The sequence below is a fragment of the Tursiops truncatus genome, chromosome 1, assembly GCF_011762595.2.
Source record: "Tursiops truncatus isolate mTurTru1 chromosome 1, mTurTru1.mat.Y, whole genome shotgun sequence".
Lineage (NCBI taxonomy): Eukaryota > Metazoa > Chordata > Mammalia > Artiodactyla > Delphinidae > Tursiops > Tursiops truncatus.
The window spans coordinates 31,796,692-31,811,010 of NC_047034.1; the positions used below are offsets into that span (position 1 = coordinate 31,796,692).

General features: G+C 36.5%; 1 protein-coding gene across 4 annotated transcripts in view; it reads left to right on the top strand.

Moving 5' to 3' along the window:
- LOC109551192 (uncharacterized) overlaps positions 1 to 14,319 on the top strand; it is a 99,995-nt gene that overhangs the window by 58,340 nt on the left and 27,336 nt on the right. The window contains exon 5 of one of the 4 annotated variants that reach the window (XR_012330493.1): positions 13,506 to 13,599. The exons of the other annotated variants lie outside the window; for them this stretch is intronic. The gene's annotated coding sequence lies outside the window, so the exon portion shown is untranslated. The remainder of the gene's footprint in view (positions 1 to 13,505; positions 13,600 to 14,319) is intronic. 4 annotated transcript variants of the gene reach the window in all.

Genomic DNA, 14,319 nt, shown 5'->3' on the forward strand with positions numbered 1-14,319 from the left:
TTAATGTTCTCCTCATTGTTTGCCAGTTTGGAGAATCCACCAAAATGTTCTACTCAAGGTGAGACCTCTTTTCTCTTCCACCTCTGAACCTGAATATCGCTTATTACTTACTTCATTCTCTTAGAACTTAGCATTCGAAGTTTAAATGGTGATCTTTCTTAAAGGAGGTCAATGTGCTCACCGAATTCAAGACCTCTGGTGAGTTGTGTCAAGTGCGTAGGAATCATATTAACTTCTTGACTGTTACCCCCCTGGAAACATTCCTAAAGTGGCATTTGAGCTTGATATTCAGGTTTATTGGACACCGCATTAAAGAGTTTAACAGAATAAGAGTAAGCTGGTCTTTCCTAAAGCAGACTTTATCCAAGGGTGACCTTGTAGTCACCTGCATCAGGCTCATCCTCATTGAGTCATTGAGTGCCCTCAACCCCCCTAAACTGTAAACTCCTTATAGACAAGACTTATGTTTTATAGCTCTTGTTCCCCTTCCCTATACCTAAACATGCCTGGAATAGAAGGTGCCTCTACGAACAGGTGTTGCTTTATTTTAAACTACATTTAGTACATGTATATGTTCATTTCCCTCTGGGAAAGGAGGCTACATTCCACAGGACTCAAATATCAAGCCTTTAAACTTCCTTGAACCCATAGATATATAAATAGTTGCATAACTATCCTCCCTCTATACAACTCTAAGATGGTCATATAAAAGTATGGTCATTAATTTTTTTGTCTTTTTTTGTTTTTGCGGTACGTGCACCTCTCATCTTTGTGGCCTCTCCGTTGCGGAGCACAGGCTCCGGACACTCAGGTTCAGCGAACATGGCTCAGGGGCCCAGCTGCTCCGCGGCATGTGGGATCTTCCCGGACCAGGGCATGAACCCGTGTCCCCTGCATCGGCAGGCGGGCTCTCAACCACTGCGCCACCAGGGAAGCCCCCATTAATTGTTTTTAATTGCAAACAGATAATAAGCAAAGGGAAAGGAACTTCTTCCACCAAAGTAAATGCCAAAGTTCAAAAAGTCAAATTAATATGGGGTTTGTTACTATTCTAAATAGTAAAGAACACTGACAAGAAATATCACAGTGCTGGTTGCTATTATCATCTTTTCATTTTCCATTACAGTTGTTTATATTATCTTGATGGGATATCACTGAAGTTATCAAGTTATCTTAATAGTCAAATTAAAAAACAATATCTTCATGGGATATCACTGAAGTTATCAAGGTTTCTTAATAGTCAAATTAAAAAACAAAATTCCTTGAAATGCCAATACAAAGAAAAATGAGTCAGAACATGAAAAAATGTTTTAGGCAAGTTGACAACATATATTCTTTGCTCATTTCTCTTTTTGAGAGAAGTTCTATCTTATTCACACCCACATGTACAATAGACTGAATAAAATACAACCCCATCACTCAAATCCCGATAAAAAAAAAGGAAAGACAAGCTGGTTCCAGAAAATTCCTCTATTTATTCCTAGTATCTGGTTGCATCTGGCAAGAAAGAGCATTTTGAAATATTCTCTAAATTTTTGTATTTTATTTTATAATAATTTGCTTATTTATCTCAATGTAAATATTAAAAACACATGAGAAATATTTTAACATTTGGCATTTGACGATTCCTATCTATTTCCTTAATGTTTCCTTTGCGTCCTATGATGATCTTTTGGGATAGACAGCACATACCACTCTCATACTCCCCAGAGTCTATAGCCCCATACACGTGCAAAATAGCTTGTGGGTCTGCGTTAACATACTCTTGGTTGAGGCAGGAAGGCTGTAGAGTACATAGTTTTTACACCTGAATATTTTAAGTGTTTTTGGAAAGTAACCCTAGTTTGAGTGCAAGTTCCATCCATTTATCAAATGCATCTCAGGTATACCTAGATATGTCCAGTAAAATGGTAAGGCTATATTACTGGGAGACTATTTACATGAGCAAGTGGAAAGACATCCGTGAAAGAATATATTATAACCAAGAATCACATATAATATGTCAATCAAATAGAATGTAGATCCCAGAAACATATCCACACATATAAGGACATCTGATTATTCAACAGAGCTGCAAAGCCAATTTCGAGGAGAAAGGATAGTCTTCTTGACCAATGGTGCCAGAAGCATATAGCACACGGATACTGTGCATGGCTAGCCATATGCAAAAGTATGACCTTTGATCCCTACTTCACACCACATGAAGAATTAACTAAATGTAGATCAAAACATAAATCTCTAAAACGTGGACAAAATCCTTTTGACCTTGAGTTAAGCAAAGATTTCCTAGAGATGACACCAAAAACAAGATCCATAAAAGAAAAAAAGTGATAAATTGGGTTTCATCTTTGGAAGCCATTATTAATAAAAGAAAAGCCACAGGTTGGAAGAAAATATTTACAAATTATATACCTGAAAAGACTTGTGTCTCTAACACGTATAGAACTCTCAAAACTCAGTAATTAGAAATTTTTTTTTAAATTAACAACATGGGTAAAAATATTTAAAAAGAGATCCTGCCAAGGAGGTGTACAGATGCAAATAAGCACATGAAGTTGCTCAATGTAATCAATTATTAGCTAAATGAAAATGAAAGCCCCAGGAGATACCACTACACACGTATTGAATGGCTAAAATTAGAAAAGTCCAACCACACCAAGTATTGGTGAGGCAGTGTAGGAACTGCAAGTCTTTTACACTGCTAGTGGGAAGGAAAATGGTACAGTCACTTCAGTCAACAGTTTGGCTGTTTCCTTATAAGTCGAACATACACCTGCGGTATGATCCAGGCTTTCTGCACCTAGATATTTATGCAAGAAAAATCAAAGCATATGTTCATACAAAGACTTGTACATGGATCGTCACAGCATCTTTATTTTTAATAGAATTGTAACAACCTCGAGCACCCATCAACAGGCAAATGAATAAACGTACTGTGGTATACTCATACAGTGAAACACTACTCAGCAAAGTGATTGACTATTGATACCCACAAAAATATGAATTACTCTCAAAAACATTACATTGTGTGAAAGAAACTAGATAAAAGAGTCCTCACTGTGTGAATCCATTTATGTAAATTTCTAGAAAATTGCAAACACGTGTCTAACGATAGAGTGATATAGCATATCAGTGGTCACTTGGGGATGTGGAGGGGTGGAATGTGAGGGGGAAAAGGGGCTTTATGAATGAGGCATAAAAACACTTGCAAGTGATGGATATGTTCCTTCTCTTGATTGTGTTGGCAGGTCCATGGGTATATGCATGTTTCAGAACTTAAATTGTGTTCTTTAAGTATGTGCAGTGTACTGTGTGTCCGTTCTATTTAACAGAGCCATTAAAAAAAGGCTAAGAACAGACGTTTGTCTCAACAAACAAATGTAGCAAAGAACAGAAAAATCAAGTACAGTATGATCTCTGTCAGTTGAATTTTCCTACAGTTTATTTCCCTCAAAAAATATATCCCAGTTCTTAAAAGAGATGGGACTCTTAATAAAAGGTAAAAAAAAAAAAAAAAAAAAAAAAAACCGGCAAAGCCGTCAGCAGGGTGAGCTCCAGCTACTTTTCAATTGTGGGACACTAGGTGCACGGTGCAGACAGCTAGGATGTTTGTTCTTCCTGCCCAATATTTTAGAGAGGATATTAAACACCCCTGTTAAATGCCTGCAAGTGATGGCCAGAGTGGAGTTTGGAGAATGATGTCTGTGAACTTTAATACGGTGGTGCCTTTGTAAAGAGTCTCAGTATTTCCAGGGTAATTGTGGAGTCAACTTCTTTTTGTTTTTTGGATGATATATATGTCTAACTCACCTCAAGAATATATCCACGTAGACTTGAAGTTAGGGACCAGCTGGTGTAAATTTGTGTGGTTATCTCCTGACCTAACCTTTTAGCTTCTTTTTGTTTCTTGATTGTAGTTAAGCTTCATCTTGCCTCAGGGCCTTTGTATTTGTTTTTCCCATGTTTTGGAAATACTATTTCCAGAAAAATTGTCCATAAATGATTCCTTTCTATTCTTTGGCACTCATCTCTTAAAGATAGTTTTTCCTTGATTGTCCTACCAGCCTAACTTAGTCCCAATTTATCAGATTACTTTACTTCTTTCACAGAATAATAATAAAAACAAATATTATCTTTGGTGTCTCTTTGTATTTAGATGAACTTCTTCCCAAAGAACTCAAGCCCCACAGTGACAGAGGTTGTTACCTTTCTTATCCCTTATTCTGTGTCTTAGAACTGTGTCTGGCATGTAGTAATCACTCGAGGTCTGTTGACTGTGTAAAGAATATGTGAGTAGATGAACAGATTTGGAGTTATTTAAGGTCGCTCTTAATGATGGCTGGTGTTGGTGATTAAATTAACATTGTAGGTTTTAGAGTTGGAAGTGATCTTGCTGAGTCTCAGAGCTACGGCAAAACTCTCCCTACTGTAGCATCCCTGACAGATGATCAAGTCTGAGCTTGAATAACTGTATATGAAAGACCCTAACCAGGGCAACCTTGTAGCTGTCTTCAAGCAGATCACAGCCTTCCATGGGAGTTTGCTCCCTATTAGTCAGCTGTAATTCGGAGAAAACGGTTTGATTTACCCAGAATCATCTTCTCTCAGTCTCCTTGTTCTAGTTCCTAAAGAATAGACAGGACAGAGTTTCCTCTAAATTACATCCTTTGGGTTTGCACTCCTGCTTGTAATAAAATAAGCACCATGCTATGGCAAAATTCCCCTTGATTGTCTGCCACTTGTTGCTACATTCCTCGTTAGTGTTTAGAAATAATTTGTCTTAATGTTCCACATTATAATTGATGGAGTACAGAAATAAAAGAGATCTCGGGGTTATGTCAGAAGCAATCAGACAGATATTTTAACTTACCCTTTTAATGTATTTAATGCTGACACTGTGAGGAATTGAGCAGTATAGTCACCGCGTTATTGCCATTGCTGAAAAAATGTATTTATGGTGAAATTTATGGTCACTTTGAAAGGATTAGCTGATGGCGGAATTCTCAGCTACATCTTAGAGCTGTGAGCATTTCTCAAAAAGTTGTGATACGAAACACCTCTGCTTTTTCTTGTATTTCTGTTACATTCAACTACTTCACAAAAAGCATTCGTCATATTCCTGAAACAATGATGGGCTTAGTTGAGATTCTTTTGGGTCCTAAGGGACCAACATGTGTGCATAATAGTGTCGAGTAACACAGAGCCTGGATGTTTGGCTCCAGACTGAAAGCCCCATGGAGTCGTTTTTTTCACATCTGTTCACCAATGTGTATGAATGGGAGAAAACCAAAGTTCTGGTTTGTTTGATCAAGGGGAGCCACACTCCTTTTACTTTTGCTGTGACAAACAAGTAAAGAGGTGTAAAATATCTGAAAAGAGCGTCTTAAGTTTTGGTAGAATGCTTAAGTGGGATGTAGAGAATATACAACAAAAAGAAAAGCAAGTGAGTACTGCTGGCAAACTTTTTCAAGGACAGCTAACAAATTAATAATAGTAGTAACAACAATAGTAAGATTGATTTTAAAAGACTTAAGAGTGGCATGGATTCCGAACCACTCTACATGTATTAACTCCACGCCACAGCCCTGTAAAATGGGTGAGGTTATTAAGCCCTTGATTTTCAAAGAGGAAGTGAAACACAAAGAAGTACCACTCCTGAACTCCCACCACTAATAAGTGGTGGAGCTGGGGAAAAAAGATCCAGGCAAATTAATTTTAGAGTTAGTGCTCTTCACCCGTAGGTTATATCCCACAGGTAATATTTGCACATTTTGAAATCACTTTACAAATACTATTTTTACCCCTAAAGTACACAGGGAATACCCAGGGAAATTGGCATTCTAATTATTTTTATATCTTTGCCAATAATCTGTTAACTTTTGGCAGTTCAGTATCCTTCCCCAACTTCTTAAAAATTCAGCCTACAATCCAAAAAAATAAGGGCTAGTGAAAATAAATGTCTTGTAAATCCAGTTCAAGAGAGCAACTAAAAACTAAGGCCTCCAAGGATGTAAAAGAGAAAGCAAAGGAAAAGAAGAGACAAGAAGCCCAAACCCTATGATTAAGCTCCAGGTTGTTAGGTAAAGGGGCATTTAATTAATGCTTCTTTAATACCGTGTGCACAGAGGCATGGCTCTACAGAAGCCAAGGAGTCTCCCTTTCATCACTGATTCATGGTATGCACCTGGCAGGGTCACTTCCTTCTTTGAGCCTCAAAGCTTTTCATGAAGACACTGAGGGAAATGGAACAAGGTTAGCTCTCACAAGCCAGCTCTCATGTTCTCTCATGTTACCTGTGAGTCTAGGTAAGTGCCGAATGTCTTTAACATGACAGATTATATTTTTTCTTAACCATTTCTCTTCTCCTGATTTTTACGTAATTTCTAATACATAGTAGAATAGTAGAGAAGAAAACACCACACTGAAAAGTAACCGACACACTAACTTTCCATTCTCATTTCACTGCCAATTCAGCCAAACGCCTTCTGTAGAATTCTGATGCAGACCATGAAAACACACTGTAAGTGTTCCAAAGTCTTTTCCATATTTGGTAGTCCTGTGATTTCCATTGGCAGAACTATCTTGGACTGTCATCTGAAAATCTATCAAAAAGAAATTAAGTAATAGGAATTCATATCAATGGTACTGGAGAAAGAAATCCTTGAACTTATCTTACTGTGTGAACCTTCATCCATGTACAAAATCAACAAGAAAGTTTAAACTTTAAAGGCAACATATTCTCATGAATATAAGGGAGAACATAAATAATATACAATGCTAACATTATGTACATACACATATATACAAGTGGTCTTGAAATATATTCCCAGATATTAATTGGATTAAAGTTTGGGGCATTAAAGCATTTTTTCTCATAGAGAGCATTATTCTTTAAGGCACATAGAGACACACATATCTGCCCTGCTGGCCTCTCACAGTTTCAGTTGATTCCACTCATGTCCCCAGTTCATTTCCCCATATATTTATTCTCGGATTAGTGATTTTTGAACAGGTGTTTCTCTCTTTAGAAATACCTGTGCCATGACCGCAGAGTACTCAGATTTCTTTTTGGCATTTGGCGGCAGATGGTGGGGAAAGTGATGAGTTGTATGACAGGAGAGGTACAAGGTGAACCTTAGAGTAACTAAGACTTTATGCGTAGTTCTTAATCCCAAAGGGAAAAGAGAAGGATAGCAGCGAAAGTCATTGGAATAAAGGACCTCTGAGATGAATCAGCATTAGGATAATTCATTGGTTACTGACTGTCCAGTCGGTTTAGGTTATAAAGTATTCCTGAGTGACTGCATCACTTTATGAAAGGTTCTACCTAACTATAGCATTCTTTTGCTGGAATTAGTTTATATGGCAATAATACGCATAGAGAATGGCAATTGTGAAATCATGTCTTCCCCAAATTGAAGACACTTGTTAAGGTACAAGTTTACCCAAGACTGCAAATGATTTATCCATACTATACTAACTGAGACTGTGTCTTACCATTCTTGTTTGTTAAAGGAGATAACAAGGCTAACTTTGAGTAATAGCAGGATACTTAGAAAATACTTTCAGGTTAAGTTTTGTGAACAAAGTTCAGTGTTTACCCACCAAAAGCAAATCAGCTCATTTAGTATTGCAGGAAATGCCTTCATACTTTTTCACTGCCACTAAAGGAACTTAAAACACCTGTTGGATATATTCCCTCCTAGAATGCCATTTGTACACTTATTCCTAATAGGGCCTGTTATTTTAAATGCAAACTCGTATTATAAGGCTCAGAATTGATACTCAGTATTTTTAGTGATCATATGGTTTAAGGTTCTCAGATTTGGGCTCAGACTTGCGTTTCAAGCATTGCAATGTGGGCCTGTTAAATGATTTCCATGCAACCAGGAAAAATTGTTTATCTGAATCTGAAGTCCATTTAAAGAAATGTGATAGTGGTTGATGAAGCCGACTAGCATAGCAGCTAGGGCAGTTATAGACAAGTTACATTTAACCTCTCTGTGTCTCAGTGTCTTCCTCTGAATCTGAGTTTCTTCTCAATGGGGATAGATACTGGTACCAATCTGACAGAGTTACTGTAAGAAATGAAGGAGTTCACAAATTTCCTAAAGGCTTAATGTTTGGCTTGTCGTTACTAAATGCTGGTAATTATTAGTAAAACAATATCCCTCTATTATTTATTATATCAAAATAATAATGATAAGAGCCTGTTATTTTAGTAGTTCGATTTTTTGGTCATGTAATTTAGACTAACTCATATAGTTTAAATGTGAAACCAAGAAGAAAACCAGTTTTGTTTTGTTTTTTTTAACCTGGTCAAGGAACCCAAATCACCTAATTCAGAAATGTTTCTAACTTGGCATCTGCTTTTAATCTGTCACAGCCAGAGAAAGTTTAATGTCTCAGAAAGTGACAGCCTTGTATTTGTGTAGCATAAAAAAGAAGATATATGCTAGATAACATATATACCCCTTATCTTAGTCATGTCACATATAATGCAACACTATTCCTGCTGGGTTCAAACATTGTGTTCCAGAGCCTACCATTGCCTATTATCAGGAGCAAGAAAGCGTAAGAACCGCATGTGTTTGCCCTTAAGTTGGTCTACAACACAGATACTGTCAATCAGCCTTTGATAGTACCCTCCCCGTGGACAACCTTCTGTGCCCTTTTGAGCATGCTCAGATGGAGTCTACCATCAGTGTGGTGGGACTTCACTTCGCTTCAAGTGTGTCCAAGTTGAAGGGTGAAATTAACAAATACTAACCAAATTTGTGGCTGTCCAAACTAGGAAAATAGTTAAAGAATCAGGACATGAAGAATCAAGCAAATACTCATTCGGCGTCAACCCAATAAAAAAGCTTGGTGAGAAAAAAGTTGCCAAAGATGAAAGCCCAGAATAGTGCTACTTTAGCCTAACCACAGTGTCAAAGCAAATGACACACATACACACAAACGCAAAAGGAAGCCCTCTTCACACTAATGCCCCCAAATCCTTTATGGGGCTTCAAACTGAGCAGATTAGGTAGGTTGATGGTTGTCATTTACGGACTGGGTCCACCTAACAAGACTGGTTACTAACAGAATATCTCTGTTTTGTCATTTAATAGACATCCCAAACTTAATATAGCTTGCAATCAAATACACACATAGTCACTCATGCTTTTTCTGTAGACTTTCCAAAACAGAAAAGCGCAGCTCCATTCTTCCTGGTGCTCAGTTACAAAATGTGATTCATCTTTAACGTTTTTCTTTCTCTCTCCTTTCACATCCAATACACAAGCAAAATGTGTCAGCCCTATCTTTGAGATAGAACCAGAATTTGACAGTTTCTCGATTTTTCCACTGTTACCACTCAGGATTAAGATTTCATTATCTGTCATCTTAATTATTATCCCTCTGAACTGTGTACTTAACACAGTGGCCGGAGAACCCTTTGAGAATCTAAGTCAGAAGAATTATGTGGCTTCAGTGTCTTCCCCTTCATCATAGTTGAAGCTGAAGTTCTTAAAATGCTGGAAAGTTGCTACATGATTACCCTCCACATTATATATTTGATCTCATCTCCTCCACCTCTACTCCTTGCTCACTCTTTTCCAAACACCTTATACTCTTTAGTCCTTGATGTTCAACAAGTATAGTAGGAAGACATTTTCACTTGCTGTTCCCTTTACCTGAATTGCTGTTGTCTTTACTATCTACAGTACTCATCCACTTACTTTTTTAGGTCTTTTCTCAAATATCACCGTCTCCATTTTGAGGCCTTGCTTGCATTCCCTGTAATAACCTGCAGCCCCACTAATACACCCTACCTCCTTAGGAGCCTCCCTTCTGCTGTAGAATCTGTTGAATGAATGAATGGAGTGAGCTATGTCTAATTTCCAAAAAAATAAACATCAACCGTGAACACTTGTTGAGAGACGGATTCAGGGTATAAAGAATAAAAGAAGTGTAAATTCAGGCCTTACCATTCACCATCCATTCCCTCAAGGTTCTGTTATGGTGTATCTTTGAATAAAAAGCACAATTTGATAAGACCAATTAATAGCTTAAATTCATTAGAATCCCAAACCTTTTATAGTAGAAATGTGATAAAAATTGTGTCAGAGATTCTCAACAAAATGTTAGCAAATTGAAGCCAAAAAAAGTATAAACACTATTATATACCATGACCAAACGGGATTTGTGTCAGGTACGTAAGGCTCGTTCAACATTTGAAAATTAATTAATATAATCCAACCAAGACAAATAAAGGAAAAAAGACATATAAATACATGTGGAAGAAGCATTTGACAAAATCCAGCGTGCACTCATGAGAAAAACTCTCAGTGAACTAGGAATAGAGAGGGACTTTCTTAACTTGATAAATACGACCTACAAAAAAACCAATAGCTAACATCATACTTACTGGAGAGAAACTCAATGCTTTCCCACTAGATTAAGCACAAGGCAAGGATGTCCTCCTTTATTATAACTTTTCAATATTGTGCTGCAAGTCCTTGCTAATGCAATAAGGCAAGTAAAGGAAATAAAAGGTGTACAGATTGAGAACGAAGACATAAACCTGTCTTTGTTCACAGGTGACATGATCATCTATGTAGAAAATCTTAAAGAGTTGACCCAAAACTCCTGTAACTAATAAGTGATTATAGCAAGGGTGCAGGATCCAAGGTTAATATACAAAAGGCAATTGCTTTCCTATATACCAATAATGAACAAGTGGAATAGGTTTAAAAATAAACCGACACTATTTACATTAGCATTGCCAAAACTGTAATACTTCTGTATAAATCTAATAAAATATGTACAACCTCTATAGGAGGAAAACTACAAAACCGTGATGAATGAAGTCAAAGAATAACTAAATAAATGGAGAGATATTGCATGTTCATGAATAGGAAGACTCAGTATTATCAAAATGTCAGTTCTTTCCAAGTTAATCTATAGAAATTCAGTGCAATCCCAATCAAAATCCCAGCAAGTTATTTTATGGATATTGGCAAACTGATTCTAAAGTCCATATGAAGAGGCAAGTGACCCAGAATAGCTATCACCTCATTGAAGGATACAGTTGAAGGAATGACACTACCCAGCTTGAAGACTTATTATGAAGGTGCAGTAATCAAGACAGAGTGGTATTGGTGAAACAAGTAGATCAATGGAACAGAATAAAGAGCCCCAAAATAGACCCACATAAATACAATCAACTGGTCTTTGGCAAAAGAACAAAGACAATACAATGCAGCAAAGATAGTCTTTTCGTCAAATAGTGCTGAAACAACTGGATGTCCATATTAAAAAAAAAAAAAAAAAAGCAACCGAGACACAGACTTTATATCCTTCATAAAAATTAACTCAAAATGAACCACAGACCTAAATGTAAAACACAAAACTGTAAAACTCCCCGAAGATAACATAGGAGAAAACCTAGATGACCTTGGGTATGGCAATGACTTTTAAAATATAAAACCAAAGGCACACTCCAAAAATGAAAGAATTGATAAGGTAAACTTCATTAAAATAGAAAATTTCTGCTCTGTGAAAATCGCTATCAAGAGAATGAAAAGACAAGCCACAGAGTGGGAGAAAGCATTTGTAAAAGACGCATCTTGTTAGGGTAAAGTGGCAACTTGCAAGCTTCTTACATGTGCAACTTGTGTAATTTATTTTGGTATGTAGTGTGAGGTACAGACTTGAGTTTTAAATGGATGTGTAGTTTTCTAGGCATCAATTTTAACATTATAACTTGACTTTATCACAATCAAACTTCCCAGACATACTAAGAACTATTTGTGGATATTCTTTTCTGTTTAATTTGTATATGTGTTCATTCATGTGGTAGTGCTACAATGTTTGAGTTGTAGTGGCTTTATAATTAAGTTATATAGCTGCCTGCTAATTAACAGATACTCAACTTCTAATAAAATTTAGGACTTGTACCTGAATGCCTCCAGATTATGTTCTTCATTCAGACTCTTTACTATTCACTCAATATAAATTCAGAGCTGATATACATTAAAACTGAAGTTTTCATCTATATTCCTAGATTCAAAATATGAGAAAGTAATACAATGCAACATTTTTTAAAACCTCTAATGACTCACATTTTCTATCTCTAATTAAAACAGAATACCCTGTGGAATATCTTTGCATCATTTACCCGGTTTCATTAATTCTGGCTGCTGAAGTTAATTTAAATTCACTCTGGTAAAATGAGAGCTCAGTATAAGGTTTTAGCATCTCAGTGAGACTTACAAATAGTCATCTGCTAGGTGGTAAACAGTAAACAGTCTTGTTTATTGCAAATAATCTTAGCCAATAAATGTTATATATGCTCCATTTAAGAATAAAGATGTTAATCTGAGATCACAGACGATCTTTTTGTTAAAGCTAAAAGCAATTCTGCTTTGATTAGTTGCAAATGCAAATATTACCTAACTTCTTTCTCCTTCTTTGATAGTTGTATAGAAATAAAACTAAATATAAGAATATAAGCCAAACCCACTACAAATGAAACTGCACTACAGACCCACTATCTTCAGTGATTTCCAGAATGATTTCTATGCTCAAACCTTCATTCTATCCTCTCTTCCTAAACAGAATTTTGTTTTGTTTTGTTTTTTTGGTTTTGAATAACTTTTATTACACAAGAGATTCATATTCTTTATAGAGAAATCATGTAATCAAATAATCCAAAAATAGATTAAAAAAATAAAAAGCAGCCATAATTCCACCTCTCAGATATATTATCACTGTATCTATTTTATAGTATAGCTTTCTTATATATATTTTTAACATCTTTATTGCAGTATAATTGCTTTACAATGTTGTGCTAGTTTCTGCTGTATAACAGTGCATCGGCTATACGTATATATATATCTCCATAACCCCTCCTTTTTGCATCTCCCTCCCACCCTCCCTATCCCACCCCTCTAGGTGGTCACAAAGCACCAAGCTGATCTCCCTGTGCTATGTGACTGCTTCCCACTAGCTATCTATTTTACATTTGGTAGTGTCTATATGTCCATGCCACTCTCTCACTTCGTCCCAGCTTACCCTTCCCCCTCCCCATGTCCCTAAACAGAATTTTAAGAAGATAGCCAAGATAAAATGAGAAACTGATTTAGACTTCGGTCCCAAATTTACAGCTTCAATGATTTAGGAAAATCCCTTGACAGCTATACTGAGCCTCAGTTTTCACATTTGTAAAAGGGTGAGGATTAAAAAAACTGATACTTCTGGAAATGCCTGTCATTCTGATGGATATTTTTTAAATGTTAACTGAAATTTAAATATATAAATTATAAAAAGAAGATGACAAAAAGGCCTATTATCATTTTATTACCCAGATAAACCCTGGTGGCCCACTGATAGGAGAAGGGGCTTCTCTAAGTAGTTTTCTTCATCCTCATTTCTGGACACTCCCTTCTTTAATCTGCTTTTGGAAGCACCGGGTGACATTTTGGCAAGTTTTATTCAATTTCTTTATGTCTTGATTTTAGGAAAGAAGAATAGTAGCTGTGCTGAGCTCTGCCAGGTCAGATAGAATTTTGGAGTATTATCGTTCTCTCTCTTGTAGACAGCCACTGTCATTTGGTAAGCCATAAGCCTTCCTTTGCTTTGACTGTGGTTAGTGTGTTTGCTGGATTTCTAAAATATATTTTTAGTGTTTACTTGTTTAGATTGAAAAGATTGGGCTATAGTTTTAAAAGTTTATCCCTCCATTTTGGAAGGACTTTTAAGTTGTGATATTACATGCAAGAGAGCTAACGGAATTCTGGACTCCATATTTTCGTTTTTACCTTTTTTTTTTCTCAGACTTTGAACCAACAATGGCTAAGAATGAGAGGAACTCAGACCCGAATATTTTTTCCCTTGTCAAGCACAGAGAATATGGGAAAAATGAAATTGGGAAATTGTTTTGCTCGTCTTCCTTTCCTCCTTTTTGGTCAGTTATCTTAGTCGTCCACCTCACTTTGTATTTCTAGCCTGGCTTCAGAAAGACCTGAATTTGATGAACTACACACTGTTGGAGTAGTAGATTGCTAGAAGGAACCAAGATCCAGACGACCTTAAATGGTGGCTTCATGGAATTATATTCAAGAAGGATGGTCCAGCCAATTTCCTCACTTCCATTGTGAAAGGAGTTCCCTATTCCTAAGATAATGGACCTATGTCCCACTGGCACAGAAGATGGAGATTTATCCCAGTGCCTTAATATATGTATAGATATTAAAATTATATATATATATATGTTTATATATAGATAATGCCTAATGGAAATATCTCAGATGTTCTATTTTGTGTTTTTTCTTT